The 21,174-nt window shown below is 38.6% G+C and overlaps 1 long non-coding RNA gene and 1 pseudogene across 1 annotated transcript in view; one reads left to right on the forward strand and one right to left on the reverse strand.

Moving 5' to 3' along the window:
* Positions 1-20,338, reverse strand: part of LOC141275700 (uncharacterized) — a 30,645-nt gene extending 10,307 nt beyond the window's left edge. The window contains exons 1-3 of the long non-coding RNA XR_012323907.1: positions 16,728-20,338; positions 15,057-15,409; positions 6,532-6,705 (exon numbers count right to left, since the gene is read on the reverse strand). This is a non-coding gene — a long non-coding RNA (uncharacterized lncRNA). The remainder of the gene's footprint in view (positions 1-6,531; positions 6,706-15,056; positions 15,410-16,727) is intronic.
* On the forward strand, positions 1,542-21,042 carry LOC109547393 (guanylate-binding protein 2-like; annotated as a pseudogene).
* The last annotated feature ends 132 nt before the right edge of the window (positions 21,043-21,174 follow it).

Below are 21,174 nucleotides of genomic sequence, written 5' to 3' on the forward strand. Positions count from 1 at the left end.
CTTGGCATCTAAGTTCTGTTACCCAAAGAATGGAATCAGGGCTGCTGGGAGAAATGGCCAATTCTAGAGCTGAAGCAGGCAACATAGAAGACAAATCAGGAATACCCTGTGGTGCCACAAAGTAAGGAAGTGCTCAGAATATGATGGAAGCATGCCCAAAAGACCCAGGAGCCAGGCTAAAGGAGTTCTCAATGAACAAATCTGGGGCAAATTAAGCAAAAAGTACATAATGATAGTAAAGTATTAAACCCCATAGAATAAAATAAAATAAATATCTGTGAGTCTATACTGATACAACTAAATAATTGAATGAGTAAAAAAATAAATAAAGGAGAAGGAACAGCTCTTGTTTACAATAGAACCTCAGTTAGTAAATGTTGAAGGAATGGTGCAAGTACAAATCACCTACAGACAAGCACTACAGTAATAATTGTTACAAGCAAGAATCACTATTAGTGGATGCTAAAATTAGCATTGAAAAATGATATTAGGGCTTCCCTGGTGGCGCAGTGGTTGAGAGTCCGCCAGCCGATGCAGGGGACGCGGGTTCGTGCCCCGGTCTGGGAAGATCCCACATGCCGCAGAGCGGCTGGGCCCGTGAGCCATGGCCGCTGAGCCTGCGCGTCCGGAGCCTGTGCTCCGCAACGGGAGAGGCCACAACAGTGAGAGGCCCGTGTACCGCAAAAAAAAAAAAAAGAAAAAGAAAAATGATATTAAACTTTAAGGAGAATATATTTGCACAGTCTCAAAAATATCTCCCCGAATGGTACTTTTTAATTACAAGGAGGTAATAGTAACTTTACAGTGGAGAAATCTGGCAGACACCACATAAATCAAGTGATCAAAGTTAACATCACAGCACCAGAGTGTGTTCTACGGACATCATGCATCCCTTGATATGATACACTGAGACTGGCAGAACATTGCATCCACAGTATTCTTGCCAAAAGCCCATAACCTCAACCTGATCATGAGGAATCATGAGAAAAACCCAAATGGAGGGATATTTTGCAAAACGACAGGCCAGTATTCTTCTAAAATGCCAAGGTCATGAAAGACAAAATAAAAATGAGAACCTGTCAATGATGAGAGAAGACTAAGGAAAGGTAATGACTGAATGCAATGAAGGGTCCTGAATTGGATCCTGGATCAGAAAAGGACATCAGGGGGAAAACAGGTGACATGGGGAAAAGGTGTGTGGATTAGTTAATAGTATTGTATCAATGTTAAAATCCTGTTTCAACCATTGTCTATGGTTAAATAAGATATTAATATTAGGGGAAGCTGGGGAAATGGAATATGGAAACTCTGTATCCACTGTATATACGAATTTGTGTAAGGCTAAGCTCCTTCAAAATCAAGTTACTTTTAAAAAGAACCAGTGGACTAGTCTATAGGACAGGCTTAAATAGGCCACAGGACTTTTTAAAACATACAAGGAACAAAGTTCAAGGAGAAAACCAAATTTTAGTCCTAACTGCAAAGTCCTCAATCAGCTAACTGACTAGACATTGCTTTCCATCCCATCTCTTCCCTTGCAGATCAGGTGGCACTCTGGACATGGCCTCAGAGATGCACATGCCAGGCCCAGAGTGCCTTATTGAGAACATTAATGAGCGACTGTCAGTTAATCCAGAAATTGTGAAGATCCTGTCTGCCATTAAGCAGCCCGTTCTGGTGGTGGCTATCGTGGGCCTCTACTGCACAGGCAAATCCTACCTGATGAACAAGCTGGCTGGGAAGAAAAAGGGTGAGTGGCACTAGCAAAGCCCAGCTGATTCCCTTCGGTCCACCTACACTCCCAGAATCAAGTTCAGTGATGCGAAAAGAGGACGTTAGAGACCTGGGAGGAATATTGAAAGCTAACTTTCAATACAGTGATGGGCATCTTACATTTACTCTGTGCTAGAAGATAAGAGTCAACTCTTCCTTACCACTTTGCCTTAATTTTCTCTTTAAAGTATAAATATGCCTTTCTGGAAGGGGTAAGGTAGTAATAAAGAAAATTAATACAGATAATAATAAACAATAAAACATTTACTAAAACGTATGTGGATTAACATCAAGCTTATACTGATCTTTAAGGTAAAATAAATATTTCAGTTTGTACTGAATGTTCTAATTTCTCTCTTCTTCTGGTTGCAGTTAAGATCAATACTGATTACGTTTTCATTGGTCTCTTTAAACCTTGATGTTGTTAACTATTATCTCAATTTCAAGATCCATCTGCTATTAAAACTCCACCCTTTCTTAACCCCATGCCCCCTTGCAGGTTTTTCTCTGGGCTCCACGGTGCAGTCTCACACGAAGGGCATCTGGATGTGGTGTGTGCCTCATCCCAAGAAGCCAGAACATACTCTAGTTCTGCTTGATACTGAGGGCCTGGGAGATGTGGAGAAGGTAAAAAATAAATCTTTTAAATCCTATTTATGTCAGATCAATAGCCCTCTTTGCATTATCATTTCCCACTCCTGGATTTGTGCTTCAAGTATATCATACTAATGTCTTATTTTCATTTATTTTATTTACTTGGCTGTGCTCAAGATTTGACCTCAGATCCAATTTGAAGCAAACCAAAGTGAGCCTTATGGGAGAAAAGTAAACACTGAGTATGAGAATGATGGGCTAATTTAAGAATTGTTGCATACCTTGGCCACACATATAAGCATTGAGAGTGGTCAGGAAGGCCCATTGGTAGGTTTGAAACCCATAAAATAATGGCTAATGACTTTTTAAGTCATTTTTCTTTCATATTGTAGGAAAATGTCTTGGTGAGGCTACTGAAGGGGTCTCTAAATCTGATAGACAGTTTACAAACATATCTGACTTTTCAGAATGAGAACCCAGAAAGGTGGTGGGAATGGTGTTATCCACAGCTGTGCTATTTGTAAGAGAAGCAAAGTATAAGATCTGATGACAACATCTTTGTAATACATTATTACTCTTGCTAAAGGGGCATATTTTAACTATTGTCTAAAAAGTTCCTCACCATGACATGTCATGAGAACAGAAATAGGATCACAGTCTCAGTTCAGGAGATAGGTTTGAATTCTATTACATGATCATAATAGCCACCACTATCAAGTGCTTATTTGCTTTACACTCTCATACGCAGTTATGTACAATGCCTAATTTAAATTTCACTACACCATGAATTTAACGTTTTTATATAAATTCATGTACAGATGGATAAAAATTTGCATAGGGAAATGACTAACCTAAGTTTCCGGAGTTAAATAGAGACATCTGGGATCAGTCTCTGTCCATCTGAATTGAAATCATGTGCTCTAAGTCACTCTATGTGGTTTCTACAATGACTTCTAGGGAGACAACCAGAATGACTCCTGAATTTTTGCCCTGGCCATTCTCCTGAGCAGCACCTTTTTATACAACAGCATGGGAACCATCAACCAGCAGGCCATGGACCAGCTGCAGAATCCATTTTGTGGTCCAGACAACATGAAATCTAGGAAAGAACAGCTTTATTTTGTCACCAGTTACATTTGTGGGCAACTGCAGAAGAATTTCGGAGTCCCCTCTTTAATGAATCCCATTATGCTCACCATCCCAGTCTACCTCAATCACCGCCAGAAGCCCAAGCCTTTCTGGTCACACATTATCCTTAGACACTTAGCTGCACAAGGCTCTGTACAAGCCCTATCTGACTTAATCCTGTTGGGTCACAATCTCCTCAGGAGCTTCCTGGGTGTAATCTGAAACTGACCTTAGTACCCAGAGGGCAGGGAGAGACCAAAGAAAATGGCAGATCAGACTGGCAGGTGGCAGGTTTAATAAGCAAGGGAATTTACTTAGAAGTCTTGTCTTAGGTGGCTGGAAGACAAATAGATTTCCACACCCACCCACCAAATTTTAAAAGTCTCTATAGAGACCTTACCTGGGCTCAGTCAGTACACAGTCCAGACGGTCTCAGCACCCCTTACTATCTCAAGGCTGTGTCCTTGTGCAACTTCCAGCATGGGGAAGGCAAGCGGAGTACACATTCCAAGGATAGGGGAGAGGGTGAGCTGCCTGGGTCCAGCCCAGGGGTCAAAACTGCAGTCATGTTTGATGACCTCTCCCTACAAATCTCCATTGCCAAACCCTCAGCATCCCCTAGAACTCATGTCTCATTCAGCAAATCTTTAGATCCTTATCATCATCTCTAAATAGTTCCTTCTGACTGAGTTCTATCTATACTCTCTGGACAGTATTTCCCCCACAGACTTCGCAAGTGGTCTTAAGTGGTGATTTTTTTCTCCCACACCTTGCATGTCATAGGTCCCAGAAAACTTAGGTAACCTCCTTGTTCTTTATCACAGCTTCCAGAGACTTTCTCATTCTCCCATTAAAAAGAGAAACTCCTCTGAAGCACATGTACTGAGACTACACTATCCTTTGGCGAAGTCATCTACCCACTTCCCTGTAAACAAACTTTCATCTGTTAAATATTCTAGCTCCTAGTTCACTGTATTCTTAGAGACTTTAAAAACCAACAGACAGGACTTCCCTGATGGCGCAGTGGTTGAGAGTCCGCCTGCCGATGCAGGGGACATGGGTTCGTGCCCCGGTCCGGGAAGATCCCGCATGCCGCGGAGCAGCTGGGTCCGTGAGCCATGGCCACTGAGCCTGCGTGTCCAGAGCCTGTGCTCCGCAACGGGAGAGGCCACAACAGTGAGAGGCCCACGTACCGCAAAAAAAAAAAAAAAAAAAAAAACACCCAACAGACATTCGTCTAACACTCTGGTCTCTCAGTTCCCTCACCTCCTCATCTTAATCCTCCACTCTCCTGCATTCTTAGCTCTGGTCATTATCAACAACTCCAACATTTCCATAAACTGAGTTTCAAGCATTGTCCTAAATTAGCTTTTGTCAAGGTTACCTTCATGGTCCTCTATCTAATGGTTGGCTCTCATACTCACTGACCTCCCAGGAGCGTTCGATAAAGTTGATGGCTTTTTCTTTTCTGAAACACTTGGTTCTTTTGGTGTCTAAAACACCACAGTTACCTAATATTCCACTTTCCTTATTGGCTATATCTTTTCTGCTTACTTTGTTGCATCTTCTTTCTCTTATTGGCTTCTAAGTATTATAGCTCTCTGATTCTTGGGTTTCTATTCTTTTCTCAGTCCCTAGGCCATCTCTTCTAGCCTCAAGGAGTCCACTAACACCTTTATGTCAATCACCATAACATTTGTATAAGTAATCATGACCACTGCTCTCAGGCACAAAATTGTGTATCTAGTTACAAGTCTCCATTTAGATGTATAAGAAACAACTGAAACTTAGTGTGTCAAAAAACAGAACTCTTAATTTTTTTGACCAAAAGCACTCCTTCACCATCACAGTTTTGGATCAGAGACTTAGGATTCGGGCTTCCCTGGTGGCGCAGTGGTTGGGAGTCTGCCTGCCAATTCAGGGGACACGGGTTCGTGCCCCGGTCCGGGAGGATCCCACATGCCGCGGAGCGGCTGGACCCGTGAGCCACGGCTGCTGAGCCTGCGCGTCCAGAGCCTGTGCTCCGCAGCGGGAGCGATCACAACAGTGAGAGGCCCGCGTACCACAAACAAACAAAAAAACCTCAAAAAACTTAGGATTCATCTTGGATGATTCCTTTCTTTATAACCTGCAAACTATTAGTCACAAGTCCTGTCAGCTCCACTGTCATAGGTATTTTCCCAGGCTGGCTAATTTCCACCACTTCCTCAGTGATAACTCCAGTCTAAACTTCCATCTTCTCTCCTCTGGGTTACCTCTTAACTGCCTAATGCTTCTGCTTATACTCTTGTCTCTTACAGATACAACACCAGCCAGAATGATCTTTTAAAAACAAACATCAGGTCATATCCCCTCTCAGCTCAAAGCTTCTCAATAGCTTCCCATTAAATTTAGATTAAAATTCAAACACTCTCTATGGCTTACAGGGCTGACATAGTCTGGACCCTATCCGTTCTAGGACTTCTGCCCTAGCCATGCTGGTCTCCCTGCTATATGTTTGACACACTCAGTGATTTCCTATCTGAGCGTTTGTAGGAGCTATTTCCTCTGCCAGGAATATTCCTCCAATGAGTTAGTGCATGGCTGGCTCCCTCAGTTCATTCAGATCTCTGCTCAATGATCATCTCAGGATGAATTTACCTGAACCACTACATAAACCAGTACAACATGCAGACATACACAGTTATTCTCTAACCTTTAGCTTGGGTTCATTTTCCTTCAAGACAATTATTAACAAGACTCAGATTTTATTACATTTTTGTTTATTCATTTATCATCTATCTCCCTCACTAGAATGTGTACGGTAGAATTGTCCCACTCATTGCAATGTTATTGGTTCTAAGACAGTGCCTGGTTCATAGCAGTTGCTCAATAAATTGTGGAATGAATGAATAAACTGATTAAGAAAAATTATTTTAGATAAGCTTTGGGAGAAAATACAGCATAAAAGGTGCTACTCCTTTTCTGCAGTTTTCCTATGTTATCATCTCAGCTATGTGACAGAACTGACAGATTGAATCAAGGCAAAATCCTCACCTGGTAAACGTGAGGCCAAAGACTCAGCTGACTTTGTGAGCTTCTTTCCAGACTTGGTGTGGGCTCTGAGAGATTTCTCCCTGGAGCTGGAAGCAAATGGGCAACCCATCACTGCTGATGAGTACCGGAAGCTTTCACTGCAGCTAAAGCAAGGTTACTGGGCCTGATGGTTGGCTAACAAAAAAAAGAGAAAACAATATCACAATGACCATTTCTATGTAGGTGCTGAAAATTATAATTTCGTAACTTTGTTATCCTGGCTGTTCTGTTAGAGGAAATGAAACATTCTTTAGATGAATCAATTGGGTCTAATTTTAAGTTACCTCCTTCTTGGAGAAGAAAAGAAATTTCATTTCTCTATCCCTTTAATTTTTTTGGTCTGATCCATGATTAGTTAATATTTACCTCTTAATATAGGATTTGTGCAAATTACTAAGTTGAAGGGTCATATATTTGAAGGAATCAGCCTGAAATTGTACTACCTCAAATTTTCATTCCTCCAGGTACTGATAAAAAAACTAAAAGCTTTAATGAACCTTGGTTATGTATCCGAAAGTTCTTCCCAGAGAACAAGTGCTTCATCTTTGACCACCCTTCTCAGAGGAAGTACCTCACCCGCCAGGAGCAGCTACAGGAGGAAGATCTGAACCCTGAATTCAGAGAACAATTTGAAGACTTCTGCTTCTACATCCTCAGCCATTCCAAGGCCAAGACTCTCTCAGGGGGCATCACAGTCAATGGGCCTCATGAGTCCCTCTCACTGCCCATACTTGGACTTTCCTATTGCCCACTGTAGACAATAGAAGTGGGAACCATGAGGGTTACTTCTGACAAATACAGAGTCTAATGATGCCAAGGAAAACACACCACAAGTGTCACTTTGTGAATTTTATATGGGAACTAAAAGTATTTCTGGTGTTATCTAATATTCACATGAGCAAGGTAAATAAAGGAAACAAACTAGAATCTAATCCTGGTGTAGTAACCTTCTCTACCAACTTCTCTCCTTATTTATGAAATTTCCTTCCAGGAAAGTTGTATGATTGACAAAGTCAGGAAAAGGCAAATACTCCATGTTTGCAAAGCTTTGCCACTAACCTTAACACAATTCTCTTGTTTATCAATGCAAAAAATATGTGAATTGATTAGGAGTGCCTGCAATGCACCAACCACTGGGCGTAATGGTGGATTAAAATATTTTAGCTCTATCTTCATTCTAGCACGGTGGGATCAAAAGGTACTAAAACAATTTATTTAACTCTAATGATAAACAATGATAAGCACAATAAATTAAAATGATAGCTGCTTTGGATTCAAAGACAGAGAATATTTGTCTCTGAAAGTGACATGTAAAATGAGAACTTGAAAATGAGTAGGAGTTAATTAGAAGAACAGTTCGAATAGCTTTGCAGACAGAGGTAATACCACGTGAGAAGTTCGAAGACAGTAAAGATCTCTGCGACTTCAAGAATGTAAAAGAAAGTGCGATTTGAACAAGAGTAGAGTGAATAAGAGTGGCGTCATGGTTGGAGAAGTATTCAGGGAACCATACCTAAAAGGACTGGTTATGTTTATACTTAAAAAAATCCTTCTGAGTATTTTGTAGATACCATGTTGGAGGGATGTACATGAAGCAATGAGAAGATGAATGATACTGCAATATTTTAATAATAAATAGGGATTATGCTAGGCTAAGATAGTGGCAATTGAGATTGTCAACATGGACAGAATCCACACATATTTTGAATGTCAAATCCATAAACCTTGATGATGGAGGGCATATGGGCGTGGTGTGTGGAAGGAATGATAAGGAAGTGTCAAGTCCGACTCCAGCGTTCTGAGCTTAAGCAACTGCTTGAACAGATGTCATTTACTAAAAGAAATACTTGGAGGAAGAATAGTTTTCCAGAGTTGGTGAAGTTGTTTAGATTTGGATCATTTAGTATTGATTTTTCTCTGATGTATACAAGAAGGAGTATCATCCAGATATTTCAATATACAAATCGAAAGCTTAAAAATCAACTCAAAGCAGGAAGTTAAAACATAGATGGCACTACTTAAAACTATAGAAAGAGAAGGCCCAGGATTGAGTGCCCCAAAATTGCTAGTTGTCTTTTTTTAATTGAAGAACAGTTGATTTACAATGTTTCAGGTGTACAGCAGTGATTCAGTTATATATATATATATATATATATATATATATATATATATATATATGTATACTTTTTCAGATTCTTTTCCATTATAAGTTATCATAAGACATTGAATACAGTTCCCTGTGCTGTACAGTAGGTCCTTGTTTTTTATCAACTTTAAATGTAGTACTGTGTATCTGTTTATCCCAAATTCCTAATTTATTCCTCCTCTCCCTTCCCCTTTGGTAACCATAAGTTTGTTTTCTCTGTCTGTGAGTCTATTTCTGTTTTGTAAATAAGTTCATTTGTATCATTTTTTAAGATTCATCATATAAGTGATATCATATGATATTTGTCCTTCTCTGTCTGACTTACCTCACTTAATATGATAACCTCTCGGTCCATCCATGTTGCTGCAAATGGCATTATTTCATTTGCATTGCTGAGTAATATTTCATTGTATATATGTACCGTATCTGCTTTATCCATTCATCTGTTAATGGACATTTAGGTTGCTTCCATGTCTTGGCTATTGTAAATAGTGCTACTATGAATATTGGGGTGCATGTATCTTTTTGAATTCCAGTTTTCTCTGGATATACACCCAGAAGTAGTATTGCAGGATCATAAAATAACTCTATTTTTAGTTTTTTAAGGAACCTCCATACTGTTCTCCATAGTGGCTGCACCAATTTTCATTCCCACCAACAGTGTAGGAGGATCCCCTTTTCTCCACACCATCTCCAACATTTATTATTTGTAGACTTTTTGATGATGGCCATTCTGATCAGTGTGAGGTGATACATTATTGTAGCCAAAAACTGGTAGTTGTAGGGTGATCAACAACTCCAGTTTGCCCGAGGCTGGCATTTCCTGGTATATGAGATTTTCAATGCTAAAACCATAAATCCCTAGCAAATGTGGATGAACTGATCACACTGCATGGAGCTTGGATGAGAGACTATCTAGAAAGATCCTCTTATTTAGGCCAGACCCAGGACTAGTGGCCGGTACCACGTGTACCCCTACACTCACACACACAAATGCTTGTGTATGCTAAATTGTCTTCTTGATCTTTTTTATATATTAGAAGGGAGATACAGTACAGTATATAAAAGAGAGATACAGTAAGGCTAAGAAAAGATCAAGACTTACTATCTTGTCCCCAAAATATCCTTACTCTAACCCATTCATTCCAACATCTTCCATTTGGGTGAGGGAAGGAGGAGGAAAGGGAAGCTTTAAACTCCTCTGAAACTAGAGGTTAACAAAATATTCCATCACTATTCTTCTCAAAAAATCCTTAAAACTATTGTTTGTGACACTTGAAAAGCATAAAAAAAATACTCTAGCCGTTGATACAAAATAATAAAATTTATATGCTCAGGACTAAACGGAATACAGTTGTTCCTCTCTCTCTCACCAACTAATAGTCACTATTTTTTAAAATTCTCTTTTGTAGGTCTAGAGAGCCTGGTGCTGACCTACATCAATGCCATCAGTAGTGGGGATCTGCCCTGCATGGAGAATGCAGTCTTGGCCTTGGCCCAGATTAAGAACTTGGCCGCAGTGCAAAAGGCCATTGCCCACTATGACCAATGGATGGGCCAGAAGGTGCAGCTGCCCACGGAAACCCTCCAGGAGCTGCAGGACCTGCACAGGGTCAGTGAGAAAGAGGTCACTGAAATCTTGAAGAACTCTTTCAAGGATGTGGACTGAGTGTTCCAGAAAAAATTAGGGGTATATTTGCTATTCTGGTTAATGAGAGGCAGAAAAATCTGGGCCTTTCTTGATATGAGTAGTCCTCCCAAAGACAGCAGACCTCCGTTATGTGTACTCATTTGCAATCTTTACTGAAAGAATAGACTTCCTTTAGACTTAGTCCTAGAGACTATGGTACCATGACCAACTATGGTTATTACAGATATCCTCTTCTGTTAATTTCCACCCTATGGATGCCACATTTTAAGCAAAAAGTAAACTGTAAAATTATATTTACCTAAGATTATTTTAATTTATTTTTTCATTTAAAGTTAGTAAAGACACAGTGTTTTCATGTTCTCTGCTAATTATCCAGGAGGATTCACTTCTTTGTGAAAACCCTAAAAACGTATTGTGTTTAATGTAAAGCAACAGTAAAATATTCAGAAAGACAGGGAAGAGAAATCGATTATAAGAATGCTATTTGAGGACTCAAGTCTGAGTCCTTTCAAATTAAGGAAGGATTGTTGTATGACAAATAATCACTTGACAGATGACAATCCCTTCTCTGGCTTGAAGGGCAGGAGTTTTCAAATTACACCTTCCTGTTTTCAGGGGTTCTGATGAAACTAAATAGTGAAGGTCAGCAGACAATGGACATCTTTCTAGACTAAAGAAACACTTGATATACAAGTTCTCTTCAATAATTTGATGTAGGTGAAAATGCTGTTTGTTAAGCTTTCTCCATACCGAAAATACCTGCAGTACAATCTCCATTACCTTCGTTAGTCTTGTATTGAGAAAATATGCAAAAGTATTATCATTTTAAAGAATGTACCACTAATCATTGACCCTTTTGAGCACTCATGAAAAAGTCACTGGTTTAATACTTTGAACCACTGCATATAATCCTGACGTGGAATCTATGACATAGATAAAATTTCCTGTGTTTTACAAAAAGGAAACCTCATTTCATGAAAGTTGAATGTCACTAAGTCACGAAGTAGTGGAACCAGGAACTCCCTGCAAGCCTGTCTTACTGAACATTTGTGTGGTAAACTATTCCTAAATTAGGGACTTGAAAAGAGAAGTTTCTATATGGAACAGCGTCTATGCTTTGAGAATCATTCTCTGAAGCTAAAAAAGCATGGGGAAAAAGCTTCAGATAATCACAAAGAGAAGTAGATGTATTTTTTTAAACCAGCACTCTATTTAGGGGTATTCTAGAATCTCCCAGCATGATGAGAGGTGTGTAATGTTTATACGCCACATTCTCTGCAGAAGCAGCATTTCCAGTAATCTGTGTGTGGTTAACAACCTCATAATGGCTTACTGTACCTTCTGTACTATTTTTTCACTTCACAGGAAGGGTTAGAAGCAAAGTGAGATGACTTTTGTAAGCAGAACATGAAAGCACCCTCAGTTTATTGCATGGCTTTAATTCAGGATATTTTTGGCCCTGTATACGAAGATGTGAAGCAAGAATATTTTCTAAACCAGGAGGTTATCATCTCTATTTGGAAGAAGCAGGAGCTAAAGAATAAGTACTACCAGTCCCCCAGAAAGGGGATACAGGTAAACTACCTACTGAGTACCATTTCTGGGGACTTGCTGAGGTGACACTTTCAAACTACAGTGGAATCAACCAAAATGTGATTGGTAAACAGTGCCTGTGCTTTTCATTGATCCATTCACTGATTTATCCAATAGGAGAGACTACCATGGGATGAATAACAGATTCTTTCTTGGAAGCACAGATGGAGCCCCCCAAAATGTTTGTAGAATTTCTTCAATAACTTAGTCATTCAATCATCCAACAATTATCTACTTAGTCCTAACTATATGCTAGACCTTGTCAAATTTCTGTGGTTAGTGCAATTAAAAGAAAACAAGTTCTTTCAAAGTATCAGCAATCAACAAATTATAGCTTACAGAAAAAACTAATAATAATAAGAGTTAACACATATAGACCTTATTTTGTTTCAGGAAACAAATGGGCTTAACTCATTCAATCCTCACAACACCCCTATGAAGTACATGTTATTAATGTCCTCATTTTATAAATAAGAAAATTGAGGCACAGGGAAGTAAAATAACTCACCTAAGATGTACAGGTAATAAGTGGTACAGCTGGAATAGAAATCCTTGTAGCAGACTCTCTGCTCTTAACTATACTTCTGTGCTGGTATACTCAGGTTATATCAGTTAGAATTAGGTTTGGGTACATATTATTTAAAAATAAAATAAAACAAGACAAGAATGGCTTAAAAAGGACAAAATTTTCTGTCTTATATACAAGAAGTATGGCAGAGGGAGTCCATGGTGCTATGACAACTCCACAATCACCCTGTTCCCAGGCCACTTCTTTGCTCTGCTCCAGCACCTTAGCACCCAGCCTACATCTTCAAGGTCAACTTACGGTCTAGGATGGCTACTGGAATTTCACCCACTACTTGCATATTACAGATGGAAAGAAAAGGGAAAAACAGAAGAGTTAAAAGTCTCTGGGTCAACTCTCTTTAAGGCGATCTGCAAAAAGTACTATATAACATTCCACATAAGTGGTATTAGTAGCTATATTTTAATCATATGGTCACCTCAGCTACCGGGAGGTTGACTAGAAAGTGCAACATTTTATCAAGGCCCACAATGTGCCCTGGTGGAAAAAATTAAGCATCCTGTTACTAAGGCAAAGGAGAGAGTAATACTACAGTGACTTGAGAAATCACTATCACAGTGAAAAAAGTGCCCTGAAGAAACACAAAGTAGACTACAGGCATGGGAGAGGAAGGATATGTGGTACTATTTTATATGTAGGTTTTTAGAGAAGGCCTCTATCGTGGGGTACTGTTTCAGCAGAATCTTCAAAGGAGTCAGGGAGTGAGCCAAGTGGGCATCTAGAGGATGAAAATTTCAAACAACAGAAACATCCAGAAGGATAAATTGGTTGATGTTCTAGGAATGGCAGGAAAAGCATTAAGAAGGCAGTGAGCAAAGGAAGAGGTGGCAGGAGGTGAGGTCAGAGAGATGCTCAGGGGCCAGAGGCTAAACAAAGTAGTATCCTGGAGGCCACTGAGAGAAGTTTCAATTTTACTTGGAAGGAGTTGGAAAATCAGCAGAGGATTTGGTGCATCAAATTGAAGTGATCTTTCTTAAAGTAATATAACACAACACTAGCTGCCTTGAGGAAAACAGGCTATAGGGGAGCAAGAGTGGAAGGAAGCAGGGAGACCAGTTATGAAGCTAATGCCGTGGTCCAGGCAAGAAGTGATGATGTCTTGGACCAGGGTGTTTGGGAGGAGCAGGTGACAATTGACGGGCCCTGGTTAGTTTTATTTTGAAGTCAGAGCAAACATCATTAACTGATAATGGTACCTGGGATTTGTGAGGGGGAAAAAAAAAGACATAAAGGATAACCATAAGGTTTTTAACTCACACAATTAGAAGACAAGATTTACTAATTAAATTACTAAAATTGGGGTGACTGAGAATGAAGCAAGTTTGAAGGTGGATCCGGAGTTGGGTTTTAAGAAAGCTTAGTTTGAAAAGGTATTTAAATTTTAAAATGGGTGGTAAAATGAAGTTGAATTAAGAGATGTACTGCTAGGTTTTACTTTAACCCATAGTCTCTATTTCCTAATTCTAACTTCTTCTGCATCAATAAGCAGAAGAGACACTGAAGAAATATTTGGATTCCAAGGAAGATGTGGCTGATGCACTTCAACATACTGATCAGTCACTTACGGAAAAAGAAAAAGAGATTGAAGGTGAGAATAACTGAAAACCCTCTACATAGTTGGAAAGCGCTAGAAATGTTAATGTTAGCCACATTAGTCCACCTGGAATATTACTATAGAGCAAAAAATAGCAAGTATAGTTCATAGTTTTAGGGGATTCTTTTCTTAACTAATATTTATGTCAATCTGTCCTCTGATTCCTCAGTGCAAAAATAACAAGAAGTTTTCTTCATGAAATAAGCAAACAAACAAGCAAAAAGTGTGAAAATAAAGCTCTAACAATAAATTAAGATCCTCATATTTCTCCGCTTATTTTTCTTCTTACGTGGAATGTATAAAGTCTAAATCTGCAGAAGCTGCAAACAAAATGTTGGAGGAAATGCAAAAGAAGAATGACCAGGTGATGCAAGAGAGAGAAAACGGTTATCAGGAACATGTGAAAGAACTGACTGAGAAGATGGAAAAGGAGAGGGCCCAGTTAATGGCAGAGCAGGAGAGGGTTCTAGCCCTAAACTTCAGGTATTCAATTGTGTCATCTCCATTCTTTCTACCATTGTGCTGAATAAAAAGCACTGCTTAGAATTTAGAGCATTAGGTCAGTTGAAGGACTTTTCTAGCCCGAACACTAGTAGACATTTCATTCTCTTATTGCTTCTACCCCTGACCATCTCTGGTTACTAAAGGCTATCTACTTGCAGGATAAAATCTCATAGAATTAAATCACTAATAAACCATAGCTATTCATTGCCAGGCACTGAACAGTGGCTTTACAGATATTCTGTGAGCAAATCCGTACGTTATGTTACGGGTACCATTATATTGTCATTTTTCAAAAGAGGAAATTGTCATTTCAGAGATATAACTTTATGTCTGGAAGCATCCTAATGAGTAGGAAGACTTCATGACCGTCTACACAATTAACCACATAATTAAATACCTAGGCTGCCAGTACCTTCCTGTTCTCCAGGCCTTACTCCAAGTCTATGCTGAGTCAGGATGTCTACGCAGTAATACAGTATCAACCAGTGCAGGCTTGATCTTCTCAGCTTATTTCTGTTACCTCTGCCACCAAATTTTGGAGACTTGTACTAAATTCCATGATCAAAAATCTGCTGTGGGGCTTCCCTGGTGGCGCAGTGGTTGAGAGTCCACCTGCCGATGCAGGGGACACGGGTTCGTGTCCCGGTCCGGGAAGATCCCACATGCCGCGGAGTGGCTGGGCCCGTGAGCCATGGCCACTGAGCCTGCGCGTCCGGAGCCTGTGCTCCGCAACGGGAGAGGCCACAGTGGTGAGAAGCCCGCGTACTGCAAAAAAAAAAAAAAAAAAATCAGCTGCATTTCCATGCACTAACAATAAATTACCTGAAAATGAAATTAAAAAAACAATCCCACTTATAATAGCATCAAAAAGAATACAGTTAACCAAAGAGGTGAAAGACTTGAATACTGGAACCTACAAAATATTGATAAAAGAAAGTAAAAAAGACACAAATGCAAAAACATCCTATGTTCAAGGATTGGAAAAATTAATATTGTTAAAATATTCTTACAAAACAAACTGATCTACAGATTCAATGTCATCTCTATCAAAATTCTGATAGTATTTTTTACAAAAATAGAAAAAGCAATTCTACAATTCATATACAACCACAAAAGACCTCAAATAGCCGCAGCAATCCTAAGAAAGAAGAACGAAGCTGGATGCATCACATTTCCTGATTTCAGAACATATTACAAAGCTACACTATTCACAACAGTATGGGACTGGCATGAAGAGAACATGTAGACCGATGGAACAAAATAGAAAGCCCAGAAATAAATCTACACATATACAATCAAGTGATCTTTGACAAGGTTGCCAATAATACACAATGGGAAAATGATAATCTCTTCCACAAATGATGTTGGAGATCATAGAGAACCACATTTAAAAGAATGAATTTGGACCCTTTTCTTACACCATAAACAAAAATCAATTCAATGTGAAATAAAGATTTAAATGGGAGACCTGTAATTGTTAAACTCCTAAAACAAAACATAAAGTTTCACAACATTGGTTTTGGCAAGATTTCATAGCTATGACACCAAAATCATAGGCAACAAAAACAAAAATAAATAATTGGGACTACATCAAACTAAAAAGCTTCTGTACAGTAAAGAAAATAATCAACAGAGTGAAAAGGCAGCCTATAGAATAGTAGAAAGTATTTCCAAACAATATACCGATAAGGGGTTAACCTCCAAAATATATAAGAACTCTTACTACTAAATAGCAAAAAAACTATTAACCCAATAGAAAAATGGCCTAAGAACTTAAGTAGACAGTTCTCCAAAGATGTACAAATGGCCAACAAGTATGAAAACATATACAACATCACAAATTATTAGGGAAATATAAATCAAAAGCACAATGAAATATCACCTTATACCTGTTAGAATGGCTGTTATCAAAAAAAACAAAAGACAACAAATATTGGTGAGACTGTGAAGAAAAGAAAACTCTTGCACAGCATTGGCAGGAATACAAAATGTCTCAGCACTATGGAAAACAGTGTGGTGTACCTTCAAAAAATTCAAAGTAGAGCTACCATATGATCCAGCAATCCCACTTCTCATTATTTACCTGAAAGAGTAGAAATAAGGACATCAAAGTGGTATCAGCAGTCCCATGTTCATTGCAGCACTGTTCACAATAACCAATTGTGGAAATATCTAAATGGCCATAAACAGATTAGTGGATAAAGATGGTATATGCATGCAATGGAATGCTATTTAGTCTTTTAAAAAAGGAGGAAATTTTGCAATATGGAACAACGTGAATGAATCTTGAGGACATTATGAAATGTCCAGTCAAATGAAATAATCCAGTCACAATGAGGCAAATATTGCATGATTATTGCATGATTGCATGATTCACTTATATGAAGTATCAAAAATATTCAAATTCATAGAATCAAAGAGTAGAATGGTGATGCCATGCACCGTAGGGAGGGGGAAATTGGAAGTTACCAATCAATGAGTATAAAGTTTCAGGTGAGCAAGAGGAATACATTCTAGGAATCTGCTGTACAGCATCGTTCCTATAGTAAACAACAATGTATTGTAATATCGTGTATTGACGCATATATGTGGAATCTAGAAAAATGGTATAGATCATCCTGTTTGCAAAGCAGAAATAATGACACAGACATAGAGAACAAATGTATGGATACCAAGGGAGAAAGGGAGGATGGGAGGAATTGGGAGATTGAGATTGACACATACACAGTATTGATACTATGTATAAATTAGATAACAAAAGACTACATACCTATAGCACAGGGAACTCTACTTAAGGCACTGTGGTGAACTCAATGGGAAGGATGTTCAAAAGGGAGGGGATATAGGTATATGTATGGCTGATTCTTTTTTTTTTTTTTTTTTTTTTTTTTTTTTTGCGGTACGCGGGCCTCTCACTGCTGTGGCCTCTCCCGTTGCAGAGCACAGGCTCCGACGCGCAGGCTCAGTGGCCACGGCTCATGGGCCCAGCCACTCCGCGGCATGTGGGATCCTCCCGGACCGGGGCACGAACCCGTGTCCCCTGCATCGGCAGGCGGACTCTCAACCACTGCGCCACCAGGGAAGCCCATGGCTGATTCATTTTGCTGTACAATAGAAACTAACACAATGTTGTAAAGCAGCTATACTCCAATAAAAATTAATTTATAAAAAAAAAAGATAAGCAGGAAATTTGGTTACTTCATACAAAAAAATTGTGAGGTTCAATTGTCCCCGGAACTAATTTTGGTTCCCTGATAATAACTGGATTTTCTTGGTCAGGGAAAAAGGAGCTGACTCTGAACTTTAGTCCTATTTCAAAGTAGCCTTACTCTACTTTTACTTTTAATTTCACTTATATTAATAGAAAATAAAGTCTCCGGTATGGATACCAGAATTTTACATTCATAAACAAGATAAAATTTAAATCTTATCATTTACAAAAATTAATCAGAGGGACTGAGATAGTTAGAGAAGGCGGGGGAAAGAATTCTTGAGTCCTTGCCCAACTTGTCTCAATTCAGAGTTGAATATGTTCTCACATTCTATTTATACAATGACTGGTCATTTTAGGATCTAAGCCTTTATTTCTGATAGCTTGGATAATACTCTAATTTTAGAGCAGACTTTAAATTGTCCAGTGACCTCTTATAAGAAATCAAATCCTATTTGCTGGCAAAGAAAGAGGAGTAATGGCCGTACCATTACTGTGAGGTGAGTGTAAATTCCCACTTCAGCCTCTCTGGATGCCTTGGATGGAGGGGTTCATTGTTACTGCTGGGTGGGGGTGGGTCCCATTAGTCCTCCACTGATAACAACTTGTCTATAAAGGGTGGGAATGCCTAGTTACTTTGACCCATGTGCCCCCCCGACCCCGACTCCAGTGGGAGATGATCTCCTTACTACCAGGTGGTGGTGGCGTTGCCTCTTCTGATAACATGCCAGTGAAGAGAGGAAGGCCAACTTGTTACTATGCAGTATTTATTTCTCCTTCATTTTGAAGAATAATTTCAGTAGATACAGAACTCTAATTTGTTGTTCCTTTTTCTTTCAAGATTTTAAATATTTCACTCCATTCTCCTCTTGCTTGTATGCTTTCAAGCAAGAAGAAAAGTCTAAAAAGTCTGATGTAATTCTTACCTAGTGCCTCTATGAGTAAGGCATTCTATCCCTCTGGCTCCTCTGGCTCCTTTCAAGATTTCCTCTTTGTCTTTGATTTTCTGCAATTTGAATACGATGTGCTTTTCAATTTGAGAAGTTTCTACTGACACACCTCCAAACTCATTGAGTCCTTCCCAACCATGTCCAGTCTATTGATGAACCCATCAAAGTCATTGTTCATTATGTCATCATGTTTTTGGTTTCTAGTATTTCCTTATGATTCTGAGAGTTTCCATTTCTCTCCTTATATTACTCATTTGTTCTTTCATTTCATTATCCTCTTTTTCCATTAGACCTCTTAACATGTTAATCATAGTTATTTTAAATTTCCTGTCTGACAATTCCAAAATTTCTGCCATGTCTGAGTCTGGTTCTGATACTTGATTCGTCTCTTTAGACTATGTTTTTTGCCTCATAATTTTTTCTTGAAAGCTGTCGTGATTTAATAGGTTTAAAGGAATTAAGGTAAATGTGCCTTTAGTGTGAGGTTTTACATTATCTGTCTAGAGGTTAGGTTGTGTTTACCACTTGTTGTGGGTGTGGTGTCAGGAACTAAAATTTCCTTACTGTTTTTGTTTTTGTCTCCCTGTTGTCTTTTGGTTTCCCTAGAGAACTTTTCTACTACCATCTAAATGTGTATGTCTCCCCAAAATTCATACGTTGATAACCTAATGCTCAATGTGCTGGTGTTTGGAGGTTAGGCCTTTGGGAAGTGGTTAGTTCATGAATGCGGAACAATCATGAATTAGTTTAATGCCCTTATAATGAGGCCCAAGAGAACTCCCTTGCTATGGTAGTTATATTTTTAGTCTTCTGAGGAACTTTCATACTGTTTCCATAGTGGCTGCATCAATTCCCATTCCCACCAACAGGATACAAGGGTTCGAAAGCTATACTTTAAAAGTTTTTATCTTGCATTCACTTTAAAAACATTGTGACTATGTAAATAATTCTGGTGGACATTTTTCATTCAATACTTTAGAGATGTTATTCCACTTTCTCCTAGCTTATATAATTTCTAGCAATGTTTGTTTCCAATCGTAGTTTTTGTTCCTCTGTATGTAATATTTCTATTTTTTCACCAGTTGTTTCAAGATTTTCTCTTTATGCTTGGTTTTCATTGCTAGTCTGTGAGGTGCACAGCCATATTTATCTTATATTTGTTTTCCTTAGGGTTCTATGAGCTTTTGATCTGCCATTTTTTGTCTTTTATTAATCTTGGAAAATTCTGGGACATTTTCTCTTCAAACATTTTTTCTGCCTCTTTCTTTACTTCTACTTTATTTTTTTCAATTATGTGCACAATAAACCTCTTGGCATTGTCCTGTGAGGTGTCTTCAGCTATTGAACACTCAGTTATAATTTGTTTTCTCTTTATTTCTGTGTTTCCATGTGGTTAATTGTTATCAATCTATCTCAGTTTCTCTGATTCTTTCCAACAACTTGTCCACATCTTTTCTGTTAATTCCATTAAAATAAGTCTTAATCACTGATACTGTGCTTTAGTCTTATAGCATTTCCATTTAACTCTATTAATAGTGTCCATTCTTTGAAAAATTTTACATATGTTCATGTGTGTTATTCACCTTTCCACTAGATCCTTCAACATAATAATAATAGCAATTTCAAACGCCCTGTCTGATTGTTCCAACATTAGGTTTATCCCTGATTTTTGTTCTGTTCCTTGTCTTATCTCATTATAATGCATAGTTTTAACTGGTATGTATTTTTGTTTGCTTTGTTTTTTGCTTGACTCCATGTTTATTGTATGCTTGGCCTTTGTTTGAGCTGCTTAGAACTCTGGTCCATCCACAGCTGTGGTCTTTCACTAATATCTGAGTAGCAGGATGTGAAAATGAGACTCTTCCTCTCAGAGTTTTCACTAGACCCAAAAGCTAAGTACACTAGGTGACAAATAAGCACAATTTCGAAAACAAGATGCTAGACCACTTTTTCTGGAGTTAAATTAATAGAAACTGAAAAACACTTCATTTCAGTTAAATCAAGTCTCAGTGACTGCCTTCAGTTTAGGAACCCATTTTAATCATTCTTCCTTTTCCAATATTATTGGATTTTTCCTGAAGCAATTACAACCATGGAAGCTGGAAGTGAGACTCCAAATGTATTCTACCCCTTTGTAAGTAATAATATATATCATGTTTCAGAGCCAAACATACCTAAGTGGCCTTACAGTCTTCATCTTGAAACACACGTCTTTATACCCTCATTGACAACAACAAAAAGTTAATGAAAACAGAAGACAGGAGATCAAGAGAGTCAGAAGAAGACCAAGAGTGATACAGAAAAAGAGAGAAATTTCTTGGATCCAGGTAACTGAGAAAGGATTAACTTTATCTGGCCTTAGGTCATGT

The sequence above is a fragment of the Tursiops truncatus genome, chromosome 1, assembly GCF_011762595.2.
Source record: "Tursiops truncatus isolate mTurTru1 chromosome 1, mTurTru1.mat.Y, whole genome shotgun sequence".
NCBI lineage: Eukaryota > Metazoa > Chordata > Mammalia > Artiodactyla > Delphinidae > Tursiops > Tursiops truncatus.